Source organism: Silurus aristotelis (genome assembly GCF_946808225.1).
Source record: "Silurus aristotelis genome assembly, chromosome: 7".
Taxonomy (NCBI): domain Eukaryota; kingdom Metazoa; phylum Chordata; class Actinopteri; order Siluriformes; family Siluridae; genus Silurus; species Silurus aristotelis.
The window spans coordinates 23,637,062-23,650,396 of record NC_139580.1 but is presented as its reverse complement, the minus strand read 5'-3'; the positions used below and the strand labels follow the sequence as shown (position 1 = coordinate 23,650,396).

The window sequence follows — 13,335 nt, the reverse complement described above, 5'->3', positions numbered from 1 at the left end:
CAATAGGGTTCAGGTCAGGAACTTGACGAGGCCACTCCAAAGTCTTAATTTTGTTTTTGTTCAGCCATTCAGATGTGGACTTGCTGGTGTGTTTTGGATCATTGTCCTGCTGCAGAACCCAAGTTCGCTTGAGCTTGAGTTCACGAACTGTTGGTCGGACATTCTCCTTCAGGATTTTTTTATAAACAGCAGATAAACTTGTTTGGCTCAGATCGTGTACCGTATGTGTGGCGACAACCTGGTGAGGAGTAACAAGAAAACTGTCTTACCTACAGTCAAGCATGGTGGTGGTAGCATCATTGTCTGGGCTGCATTAGTGCTGCTGGTACTGGGGAGATGCAGCTCATTGAGGGAAACATGGATTCCAACATAAACTGTGACTTTCAGAAACTGGGCCGAGTGGGAGTTTTCCAACATAATAACGACCCCAAACACACCACCAAGATGACACCTGCCTTGCTGAGAAAGCTGAGGGTGAAGGTGATGGAGTGGCCAAATAAGTCTCCTAAAGTGGAAGGTGGAGAGGCGCTATGTGTTTAACATCCAGCAGCTCCATGATGTCATTGTGGAGGAGTGGAAAAGGACTCCAGCAACAACCTGTGCATCTCTGGTGAATTCCATGCCCTGGAGGATTAAGGCAGTGCTAGACAACAATGGTGCTCACACAAAATATTGACTCTTTTTACTTTTGTTTCCACTTAATTAAAGAATAATGGCTGTATGTTTTGTATAAATAATGGCTGTATGTTTTGTGAGATACTGTATATATATTATTATTTTTATTTATTTATTTATTTTTTTTTTGCTTTCTTTTACTAATTCATCTACATAATATCAGCAAATTGGGCAGAAGTTGCACGCCCATTAGAAAGTTATCACACAATCTCTGTGATCAGTGACCAAGTCAGACCCCCCACATTGCCCAACACTTGATCTCTTTACCAAACACATAGTCTAGTTACCCGATCTCGCTCCTTCCTATTACTTTCATGCTTAACAGGGTGCCAATAGTTCACTGGCATGGTCTCCAGTTTTCTCCCCCACCCGGTTTTGGCCTACATTATTCCCAGTGGAAGCCCACCAGATACCAGGCTTAGGACAAAGGGCACTACTGTCTACTCCTGGAGCCAAAATGTTGTGAGGTCCATTAAAGGGAGATGGTAAGTATAGAGACTGTAGTTTCCACACAGGATGCTAGAAAGGTTTACATCATTTTACATCATAGCTAGGTCTTTTAAAGACCCTTGTTTCTTTAGCATCCATGTGGTCTCTTATTAACTCAGATCCACCCAGTGGTTTGTCATTGGTCCTATAATGCTGATTAAATTGTAAAAACACATCTATGTAGTTGATGTGGACAGGATGAATGTGTCAGAATGATAAACCAATTCTCAAGAATCTTACTGGTGAATCTTCCATTCAGTAATCCACCTTTAAAGCGTATGCAATTGTGTTCCAGCAAACTACTGTATCCAGGGGATCACTCTGTCTTTAAAGTTGATCTATTGCATGAAGGGGAAAGTGTTTGTTTTATAATGGCTACACCTCTGTGTTATTCTGAACATTTGGGGATAGATCTTTGACTGTACTACTTTCAGGCACAACATGATAGGACATATCTGAGCTGAAGTTTTTGAAATTTCCCACCAGTTTGAACAAGTCAGAAGGTTGTGAGGTCAAATCCCCTTCCAGCTGCCACTGCTGGAACCTTCAGCAAAACCCGTAACCCTCAACTTTCCAGTTGTATAAAATGGAATAAAAAGTCACTCTGGATAAGGGGTCTGCCAAAATTCTTTATTAATTCTTCTTCTTCTTCTTCTTTCGGCTGCTCCCATTAGGGGTCGCCACAGCGGATCATCCGTCTCCATACCACCCTGTCCTCTATATCTGCCTCTTTTACACCAACTACCTGCATGTCTTCCCTCACCACATCCATGAACCTCCTCCTTGGCCTTCCTCTTTTCCTCCTACCTGGTGGCTCCATCTTCAGCATTTTTCTACCAATATAATTCATGTCCCTTCTCTGCACATGTCCAAACCATCTCAATCTCGCCTCCCTCACCTTGTCACCAAAACATCCTACATGTGCTGTCCCTCTAATAAACTCATTTCTAATCTTGTCCATCCTCGTCACTCCCAATGAAAACCTTAACATCTTCAGCTCTGCTACCTCCAGCTCCACCTCCTGTCTTTTACTCAATGCCACTGTCTCTAATCCATACAACATCGCAGGTCTCACCACAGTCCTATAAACTTTCCCTTTCATTCTTGCAGATACTCTTCTATCACAAATCACTCCTGTCACTCTTCTCCACCCACTCCACCCTGCCTGCACTCTTTTCTTTACTTCCCTAACACACTCTCCATTACTTTGCACTGTTGACCCCAGGAACCTGAACTCCTCCACCTTCTCCACCTCTTCTCCCTGCAACCGCATCACTCCACTGCCCTCCCTCTCATTCACACACATGTACTCTGTCTTACTCCTACTGACTTTCATTCCCCTTCTCTCCAGCGCATATCTCCACCTCTCCAGGCTCTTCTCAACCTGCTCTCTACTCTCACCACAAATCACAATATCATCTGCAAACATCATAGTCCAGGGAGACTCCTGTCTGACCTCGTCCGTCAACCTGTCCATCACCACTGCAAACAGGAAAGGGCTCAGGGCCGATCCTTGATGCAGTCCAACCTTCACCCTGAACCAGTCTGTCGTACCTACTGCACACTTTACTGCCGTCACACTGTCCTCATACATGTCCTGCACCACCCTCACATACTTCTCTGACACACCTGACTTCCTCATACAATACCACAACTCCTCTCTCGGCACCCTGTCGTACGCTTTCTCTAAATCCACAAATACACAATGCAGCTCCTTCTGTCCTTCTCTATACTTCTCCATCAACATCCTTAAAGCAAATAAGGCATCTGTGGTGCTCTTCCTCGGCATGAAACCATACTGTTGCTCACAGATGGTCACCTCTTCTCTCAACCTGGCTTCCACTACTCTTTCCCATAACTTCATGGTGTGACTGATCAACTTAATTCCCCTGTAGTTACTGCAGGTCTGCACATCTCCCTTATGCTTAAAGATCGGTACCAGCACACTCCTTCTCCATTCCTCAGGCATCCTCTCCCCTTCCAGAATCCTGTTAAACAATCTGGTTAAAAACTCCACTGCCATCTCTCCTAAACATCTCAACGCTTCTACCGGTATGTCATCTGGTCCAACCGACTTTCCATTCTTCATCCTCTTAATCGCTGCTCTCACTTCCTCCTTACTAATCCTATCTACATCCTGCTTCTCCAACTCCACATCCTCCAACCTTCTCTCTCTCTGATTTTCCTCATTCATCAGCTGCTCAAAATACTCCCTCCATCTTCTCAACACACTCTCCTCACTAGTCAACACATTTCCCTCTCCATCCTTTATTGCTCTAACTTGCAGTACATCCTTCCCAGCTCGGTCCCTCTGCTTGGCCAATCGGTATAAATCCTTTTCTCCTTCCTTAGTGTCCAACCTCTTATACAGTTCCTCATATGCCTTTTCCTTGGCTTTCGCCACATCCCTTTTAACCTGCTGCCGCATCTCCTTGTACTCCTGCCTACTCTTCTCATCACTCTGTCGATCCCAGTTCTGTTTTGCCAACCTCTTTCCCCTAATGCTCTCCTGCACTTCCTCATTCCACCACCACGTCTCCTTGTCTTGCTTTCTATTTCCAGATGTTACACCAAGTACTTTTCTAGCTTCCTCCCTCATCACTCCTGCAGTAGTTGCCCAATCATCCGGCACCTCTTCACCACCACCGAGCCCCTGTCTGAACTCTTCCCTGAACCTCACACTACACTCTTCCTCCTTCAGTTTCCACCATCTTATTCTTCTTTCAAACCTTACTTTCCTCCTCTTCTTCTTCGCCTCCAAAACCATCCTACAGACCACCATCCGATGCTGTCTAGCTACACTGTCCCCCGCCAACACCTTACAGTCTCCAATCTCCTTCAGGTTGCATCTCCTACACAGAAGATAATCCACCTGTGTGCACCTTCCTCCACTCTTATACGTCACCCTATGATCCTCCTTCTTCTTAAAATACGTGTTCACCACTGCCATTTCCATCCTTTTAGCAAAATCTACCACCATCTGCCCTTCCACATTCCTCTCCTTAAAACCATACCTACCATCACCTCCTCATCACCTCTGTTCCCTTCACCTACATGCCCATTAAAGTCTGCCCCAATCACCAATCGTTCTTTCCTAGGTACACCATCTACCACTTCATCTAATTCACTCCAGAATCTTTCTTTCTCCTCCATCTCACAGCCAACTTGTGGAGCATAGGCACTGATGACATTTATCATCATCCCTTCAACTTCCACCTTCACGATCATCACCCTATCAGAAACTCTCTTCACCTCCACTACACTCTTACTGTACGCTTCCTTCAGAATCACCCCTACACCATTTCTCTTCCCATCCACACCATGATAAAACAGTTTAAACCCACCTCCAATGTTCCTGGCCTTACTCCCGTTCCACTTGGTCTCCTGAACACACAACACATCTACCTTTCTCCTCTCCATCATATCAGCTATCTCTCTCCCTTTACCCGTCATAGTACCAACATTTAAAGTACCAACCCGAACCTCTACTCTCCTACACTGCTCCTTTTCCTGCCGTCTCTGTAGACGCCTTCCTCCTCTCCTTCTCCTCCTTCGGCCAACAGTAGCCCAATTTCCACCGGTACCCTGTCGGCTAACGATACCTGTGGCGGTCGTTGTTAACCCGGGCCTCGACCGATCCGGTATGAAATTCTCATTTGTGATCCGCATATTTGATTTGGCACATGTTTTACGCTGGATGCCCTTCCTAACGCAACCCTCCCCATTTACCCGGGCTTGGGACCGGCACTAAGAGTACACTGGCTTGTGCCCCCCTAATGGCTGGGTTCTTTATTCATTAAAAATTCTTTATTAATTATTGCTTTTTATAATTATTAAAATTACTATTGATTGTTTGTATGTTTCTGATAGTCATTCTAATTTTCTTTGATAATGTTTCATAAGAAAAGGTGTTATGAACATGTATGAACATATTATGTATGTATGAATAATTATGAACATGATAGAAGGCATATATGCTAATAAATAGTGTGTGTGTATATATATATATATATATATATATATATATATATATATATATATATATATATATATATATATATATATATATATATATGGCATGAAAAATATGAAAAAAGATGGCATGATTGTAAAATATATATATATATATTTTACAATCATGCCATCTTTTTTAGGTTCACATAAATATGATAAAATTATTAAAAACTAGTATTAAAAATTATCTGAACATATTTTCAGATTGATTTTATATATATATATATATATATATATATAATATACCTTGACCCTCGTGACCTCGAAATTTCAAATTTTTTTATTTGTAACTGGACTAAGAATAACTCGCAAAAAATTTGATAGTTTGCTCGAAGGTTCGGTACTAATAAATTACATAAAAATGTTTGACAAACTATTTTTTTATTGTATTATTCATTTAAAGGAGTATCGAGGTTGCACTGTATATATATATATATATATATATATATATATAATGTGTGTGTGTGTGTGTGTGTGTGTGTGTGTGTGTGTGTGTGTGTGTGTGTGTTAAGCAAAAAAACATCTCGATGTGATAGGCGTACTTTAAAAAGGTAACTTTGAAAATATTAAGTATTTACAATAGCATAGATACAAATAACAGTATAATCATTGTCATTTAATTAAAAACTTTATTATGTCATTTAAAGCGATTTAAAGCTTTACTGTTAAGACATTGTTCTTAGTTGTTTTCAGTTTTGTCTTAGTCTGAGAGCCCCTGAAGTAGAATCCAGTATACAAAAGTAATAATGCTCCAGCAGACACACCCATGCTTTCTCACGGTCCTGCAAACAGAATCAGCATGCACAAGCTTACTTGCAAATCTAAGTATACAAAACAGCATGAATATCTGTTTCGGAAACATGAAGGAAAAGAGTATTTAGAACATATTTTCAGTAAAAAAAAAAAAAAAAAATTCTGGCCTAAAATGTTTTTTTTTCTTTTTTTTTTACAGACATATTGAGCAATCAGATCGGCTGAATTCCCGTGTGTGTGTGTGTGTGTGTGTGTGTGTGTGTGTGTGTGTGTGTGTGTGTGTGTGTGTGTGTGTGTGTGTGTGTGTGTGTGTGTGTGTTTTTATCTTCTTTATTTTAGTTGGACATGAAGTGACCTATGGAGTTGCATGTTAAGAAGTCGAGTTACATGCATACATTTGGAGAAAACAAGCTTATTATAATTGTGTCTTAACCCTTCTGTATCTCAGTTCAACTTAGTTCAGGCTTGTTCATAAGTTGGATTGTCTTGGAGCAGGAAAAACTTGAAAATGTGCAGGAGCAGGATTGAGAAATCCTGCGCTAACTACATTTGCTACAGTGTGTACACATAGACTCAGTGGGTGTCCTGAGGTGCTTGTCAAGGCCGAGGCTGTAATGATATTCTGGGCAAAATGGAGCTTCAGTATGAAGCGGAGTATCTGCTCCGGTCTGGCTTCGTGTGACCTCACATGGTGAATAGTGGATAATGAGCCGAAATAGCCACCCTGTCAGGCACGTTTGAAGTGCAAATTGTTGGCAGACAGCTTCCCTTTGAACCTTCGAAGTCACCTCACCAATTCTTTAATGGTTAGTACATGCACTCTTAGAAAACAACCCAAGGGCCTAATTTTGTTGTTAATATTTTATATGTTGACTTTCATGGTAATTATCATTTTAATGATCTCTCCAGTAATGACATAGATGAAAAGCTGCATGAAAAGCACTCTTGATTGAGGTGACCCAATTATCCAATGTATTTTTGAAGTCTTCCCTGTATTAACTTTATAGGCGAAAATGCCAGCTAAGGTACTTGTAAGGGGGTGGAGCAGGTAAAGCTGGCACGTCTTATGGGATTTAAAAAATCTTCTTGTAGATCTGTTATGGTTGCTTTAAAAGGTATGCAAGCCCCGCTGCAGGACTGTCTGGGATCTGTCATGCCCATTTGCAGGCCTGCACAGTTGTCTGTCCTGCTGTGCCTAAAAGAGCACTGCTGTTTATTCTGTCTCTCAGCTTTTTTGCAGCTCTCTGTGGCACCCTATTGCAGTCACCATAGTGATCCGCTGTTTGAAGTTGCTCATTTTGTACTTCTGTCAAGACAGAGCTGCACAAACAAACACACACCTGCCTCAGAGACTCTGCACCAAATGACGCTGCAAATAAAATAGTATATCTTACACCAGCATTACTACTGAGGCAATACATATTGTTAGGAAAAAACCTTGTCCAAATGCCTCCAAAGGTCAAGTTCTTCATTTGGACATAAAATAACTGGATAAAAGGATTATATACTTATATACAATCTTTCCTTTCTGATGCTCTGGATTTCATTTCATTTTTACCTGCAATGTGTTTAAGCTAATATGTAAATTCGAACTGAGAGGTTTGACACAGGGCGAGTGAATCAAGCAGGCTCTGTACAGCAAATGGTGGATGGTGTCTGGAGTGTTTCAAGACAGGCCTTAGATCATTAATGTCCTTAGTCATGTTAAGCCCACTCTTTGGTTTTTGTGGTCTGAGTTCAGCCGCAGGTCGTGGAAACCAGGTGCCGTCAGTTCATTTATACCTTTGCTGCATTGTTAAAGCCTTATGGCACGTCGTAGCGGCACTGCTAATCAGGCCACCAAATCAAAGGCATCAGCAGACACAACAATGAGCTCCCTAAAACAAGCGCCCTGTTTTACAGCTGCTGCAGCAGATATGACTGAATGCAAATAACCTGCAAAGGAAACAATGACATCCTGGTTGAACGTTATTCAAACGGCTTTTCCATTACGCTGAGCAAATTCACTTTCCCAGCATGTTAATTAATGACAGCATTTGTTCATAGAGCTACAAATAGCTTAAGTTCAATCAGACCAACATTGGAACTTTAGTATAAGTTTAGGTGCAAGGCACAGGCCTTGACTCTGTCATGCACTACATCTGTGTCGTATCCAATTCGACTGCATAGCCACATCATGGCTATGTGGCCTTTTTCCCGAAAGGCAGAAATGTCAAGAGGTCGTTCTTTAGTGTCGCTGACCTCTGGCCTGGCAGGCTCCAACTGCACTCATGAAAAGCCCAGGGCAAACTCCTAAAATAAACAGTTAAATTAAAAGTAAGAGAGAGATGCAGGGATTGTGTTCCTCAATGCCCCCTGCTTAACCTGGATTTGACCAAAGGGTAGCAGTGGCAGAGCCCTAATAACTCTTTTAGATCTCACTGGAGACTTTTACTTAGTCCTGCCTTCTTTATTGCTATCATATTTTAGAGCAATGAGTTATAGCCATAGCTAAAATGGATTTAATGAAAAGAAAGAAAAAAAAAAAAAAAACTAATATGTTTCCTCAACTGTTTGATATTTTATTCAGGAAACTGACCTGATAAGGACATCCTAACACTAATTACACAACACATCAAATTACAGACATTATTTGGTTTTGTGAATACCAGCGTTCAATTCATATATGTGATCAGTTTAAAATTGAAAAAAGTATATCACAATCAATCTGACACCCAGCATGTTATATTAAGTAATTAGATGATAGATAGATAGATAGATAGATAGATAGATAGATAGATAGATAGATAGATAGATAGATAGACAGACAGACAGACAGACAGACAGACAGACAGACAGACAGACAGACAGACAGACAGACAGACAGACAGAACCTGGACTTATAATCCAAAAAAAAAAAATATTTCAGAATGTATTCAATGCATTGACAGGGACTTCAATGCACATTTGTAGGCACCGTATTTTTTTTTTTTAATTTGTGATCATGCTGTTGTCTTATATGTTAAAGTCTTAAAAATACCCGCACACCATCACAAATGTCTTTCCTGTAATTTCTGATTTTTAGGAGCAGTGACAGGGTGACCTCTCAACCCACTGACTGGGGTCAAAGTTTGCTCCCTCACTGTTCACTTTCCAAGGCCATAACCCTGCGAGGAAATGACCGCATAATGCATGCAGTTATAGATCTGGACTGAGGGTAAGTGCCAACGCATTCTTTAGTCATTAACTTATTTTTATGCCTTTTTTTAGACTAGTTTAACTAAATAAGTGGACTCTTTTTAATTTGCACTGTCACGATATATAATTTATTGAGATTACTAACCTCGTGGCTCTCAAGTCAGACCCATGACACATAGTCAGAGCTTTATGATTTTTAATCTATCTATCTAAAATCTATAGTTTTATTTTTTATCAAAATTATACATTACTGAGTTTGTATACAGTCATTATTAGCTCATCTGTTTGCTTAAAATAAATTATCCAAAATTTAGGAAACACGTCAAACTATAAATCACTTGAAACTAATGACAAAAATATGTCTTTCTTCAATAAATAGTCAAAATATAATTGTTCACACTTATTTATACAATGATTTCTCTATAATTTCATTGTGGCCTTTTCCTCAAACCTTTTCCTCAAACCTTTTCCTCAAACCTTTTCCTCAAACCTTTTCCTTCTGACTTAGGGATAAGAGGAAAAGAAAAAGGTTTTAAAGTTATATATTTGGCGTCAGAAACCTGAGAAAGCATGTCTAATCTCTGTGCTGCAGCCCAGCCTGGCTTGATACCCACCTTTGACTTTTATAAGTAGTTTAAAATGTAATATACTGAAACCTACAGTAGCAATATAATCTCATTCACACGCTTGATTTCTCTTTCAAATGTGTCTAATTGATTTTTTTCCTTGTTGCATGGTGTTCACATTTTTGGACAGATTTTGACTGTGAACATGCACTGCTTTGTATTATGTGTAGAAGGCTGTGCATGCTGATAAAGTGATTGCAGTATTTCATTACATAACTCTCAGACACCGGCAGCAATGAAGATGAAGAATTATATTTTGGGACCTTCCAACACACTATAAAGAGCATCTGTTTCTGTGTGTGAGAGTGTGTACACTAAAGTGTGTGTATGTGTGAGGAATGCTCCAGGCACTTTAAGACAGTAATCACTCAACAGTTGAGACATGGTGTGCTGAGGTGAACCTATCTACCCATTTCAAGGTTTGACCTTGTGTTTGCATACGCACGTACGCGCATGTATCCCTGAGTGTTTCGGGAGCAGCGTGTGTTTAGGTTTGATAAATGTGTCTGTCTGGGAGCTCTTTAAATCACTCTGCATGTGCTTCACTGAGTTGTTGTTTTCAATCTCACCTAAAAAGAAAATAAGAAAGTGCTCATACAAATCCATAATCAGTGCTATATATACACTATGTGTCCAAAAGTATATGCTGACCTGATCATCAACCCACATGTGGTCCTTCCTCATGTTCTATGTGAGCATACAGTTGGATAGAAAATAGAGGAGGTGGTAGCTTAGTTGTTAAGGCATTGATTCGAAGTCCTAGCCACACCAAGATGCCACTTTTGGGCCCCTGAGCAAGGCTCTTATCCACATAGCTGCTCAGTTGATAAATGAAAATGTAATGTAAATCTGTTTGTAATTTATGCCATTTTACAAACGCCTGATTCAGAGCGACTTACATTTATCAGAGCAGTTGAGAGTAACTGGCCTTGCTCAAGGGCCCATCAGCGATACTAGGATTTTAATTAATGACCTTCTAGAAGGACCACATCTTTACCACTGAGCTACTCACCTCCCTGGATGTGAGTGTCCCTTCACTGGATCTAAGAGGCCCTAATATGCTCCAGCATGACAATGCTCCTGTCCGCAAAGTGAGCTCTATGAAAACATGACTTGTCAAAGTTAGAATAAAAGATTTTAAATGAAGTGAAGTGAAGTGAAGCTGTTCTGAACAGCTCTCGAATGAACTGTAAACCAGATCTCTTCATGCAACATCAGTGCCTGATTTCACTAATGCTCTTATTGTTCAATGAGCACAAATCCCAACATGGATACACTTATTGAAAACCTTTCCCAAACAGTAGAAGATTGTTTGGTTTTACAATAACACCAAAGAGTTGACTTAATCTGGAATGGGATGTACAACATTTGAGTGGTCTCCTAGGATATCCACAATGTTTGCCAATATAGTCCCTTATATACAATATTAAGTTGTTTTCATAATTGATATTCAATGCATGTTCTCATATAACCAATACTAACAGCGTTTAATGGGAGCCTCTGAGAGACTCATGTCTTCCAGCATTTATTTTATATTCATTTCTTATTGTAAATTGTTTTTCAACTTCTTTTTATTGTGTTGAACCTTTATTTAATTGTTACCTCCGGTCTTCTTCGCAATAAGTATTATAAAAAGGGAACAATTCTAGCTGTTGTGACACGGTAGACATTTTGCTGCCATTGTTAGGCTTTTCATACCCCTCACATTTTCTATTATGGATTTTACAGACACAAAAACCTGACTAAACATCTTTTTTGAGTATTTGGATAGATTTTTAGACAGCACTAAACCACAAACATCACTATTTGAGTTAAGGGAATATCTTTTGGTTATGAGTGCTGTTCATTGGTCATGTATCTTTCCAGAGACTTGTAGAATATATGCCAAGGCCCACTGAAGCATGGCTCTTGGTTGTTTTTTCCCTTCTTAAATTTTTTACTCAGGTAACTTAATAAATCCCAAGATTTTGTTCCTCAAGTTGATTTAGTGCTGTGTTCTTCCCATTTTTTTATCACAGGTCACACAATCATACTTTCAAAGTCTTACACTGAACTGTGTTTATGTGGCTGAAGTAAGAAAAGGGCACACTTATGTGGTATTAAGAGAGCTGCCTCATCTTAAAGTCGAGTAGAGTCACCCTGCAGTTTGGCATAAATTCGAACCTTTCTTTTGAAGAAAGCAATAAAAGTACCAGCAAACAGACGTCGTTCTGTTCCCCCTGCCTCCATTCAGCCTGGCTTTTGCTAGGCTGCTAATTAAGCAACACATCAAAGTAGGCAAAAAAATTGCCTCAGGAGTTTAGGAAAGCATGTAGACATGCACCTTGGTTTGCTGCAGAACCACTAGAAAGTGAAAGGCTTGATGATCATCTGTTTACAGCATTGCGTCTGGCATGCTCAAACACAGATCCGCTTTAAGAAACAGAGAGAAATTGTCATACTACGTACCATACTACGGCATACTTCTAGCTGTGCGATGATATTTGTAAATCGATAAATTGTTCTTTGATTACTTTCTATTTGAGCGACATTGGGCACACTATAACGTCTGTGGCCTCAGTAAAAAAAATTACCAAAAAAAAGAAAGGTATTTGTTGTGATTTACGTTGGCCAGATGGTTATTTCTACGACAAAAAATGCAATGTGAAATCTAATTGTATATCATTACGAAAATCGCAGTGCACTTCGCCTTCAGCTCAGAGGTATTTAGACTGTGGAAATTTGGTGTGTGTGTTTTTGAGATGAGGTGAAAAGTACCAAAAGAATTACTATTGAAATTAATGCTATAAATGTTCAGTTTATACTCATGTTTCAGTTAGCAACACGGTGATTTCAGAGACTCAACTATAATATTGCTCATACTGTACTCAAGGTAGAAAATAAAAATAGTTTGTAGTCACCCAGAACAAGACTGGTGGTGGATTTTCTTCTATAAAGCTACTTTGTGCTAGCTGTGCTATATAAATAACTGATGGAATCGAAAGAATATCAGACAAAACAGCATTTTGTAGGACATGTTTTGTGTAGAAGCTCCACCTTTTTAATATTGGTGTATGCTGGAACAAATGATCAATATAAAATGTCAAAAAGTGTATTTTTCTTTTTTCTTTTATAGTAATAGAAAACCTGGGCCCACTCATTTGTCTTCCTGAAAGTGCTAAATGCAGAGTAGAAAGTTGATGTGGGTAATGTGACAGTTTATGTCATAGTGTGATTAAATAATAATGAATTTGCTTTCCCAGAGGAGAACTACAGTACATCAGACATTACACCTTTTAAAAATCATGCCATGGCCCTAAAACAGGGCCGCCATGAATTACAAAACACACATTAAAAAAAACAGGCCGTCAAGCCTTTTGACTCTGCGTTTGATATTCTGCTTTTGATCTTGCCTTGTTACTCGGTTTTTGCTGATCGCCTGACATTTTGCCTGCCTCTGATTTCCACATTTTGCATTTGTTAGCTCGGCTTTTTCGGAAAAAAAATAAATAAATTGCAGTGCACGTGTATTTGCATCAGTCTCTGATGCCGTAGCATGATGGACTCCAAGAAAAACAATTGTGTGCGCCAATGATTATGACCAAAGCACATTAAGATTGCA

At 39.8% G+C, this 13,335-nt stretch overlaps 1 long non-coding RNA gene across 1 annotated transcript; it reads left to right on the top strand.

Annotated features, from left to right (window-relative positions):
- Positions 1–6,393: 6,393 nt before the first annotated feature.
- On the top strand, positions 6,394–12,643 carry LOC310728758. Its single transcript, XR_014534330.1, has 3 exons — positions 6,394–6,737; positions 8,996–9,127; positions 9,905–12,643. It is a non-coding gene; the product is annotated as an uncharacterized lncRNA (long non-coding RNA).
- The last annotated feature ends 692 nt before the right edge of the window (positions 12,644–13,335 follow it).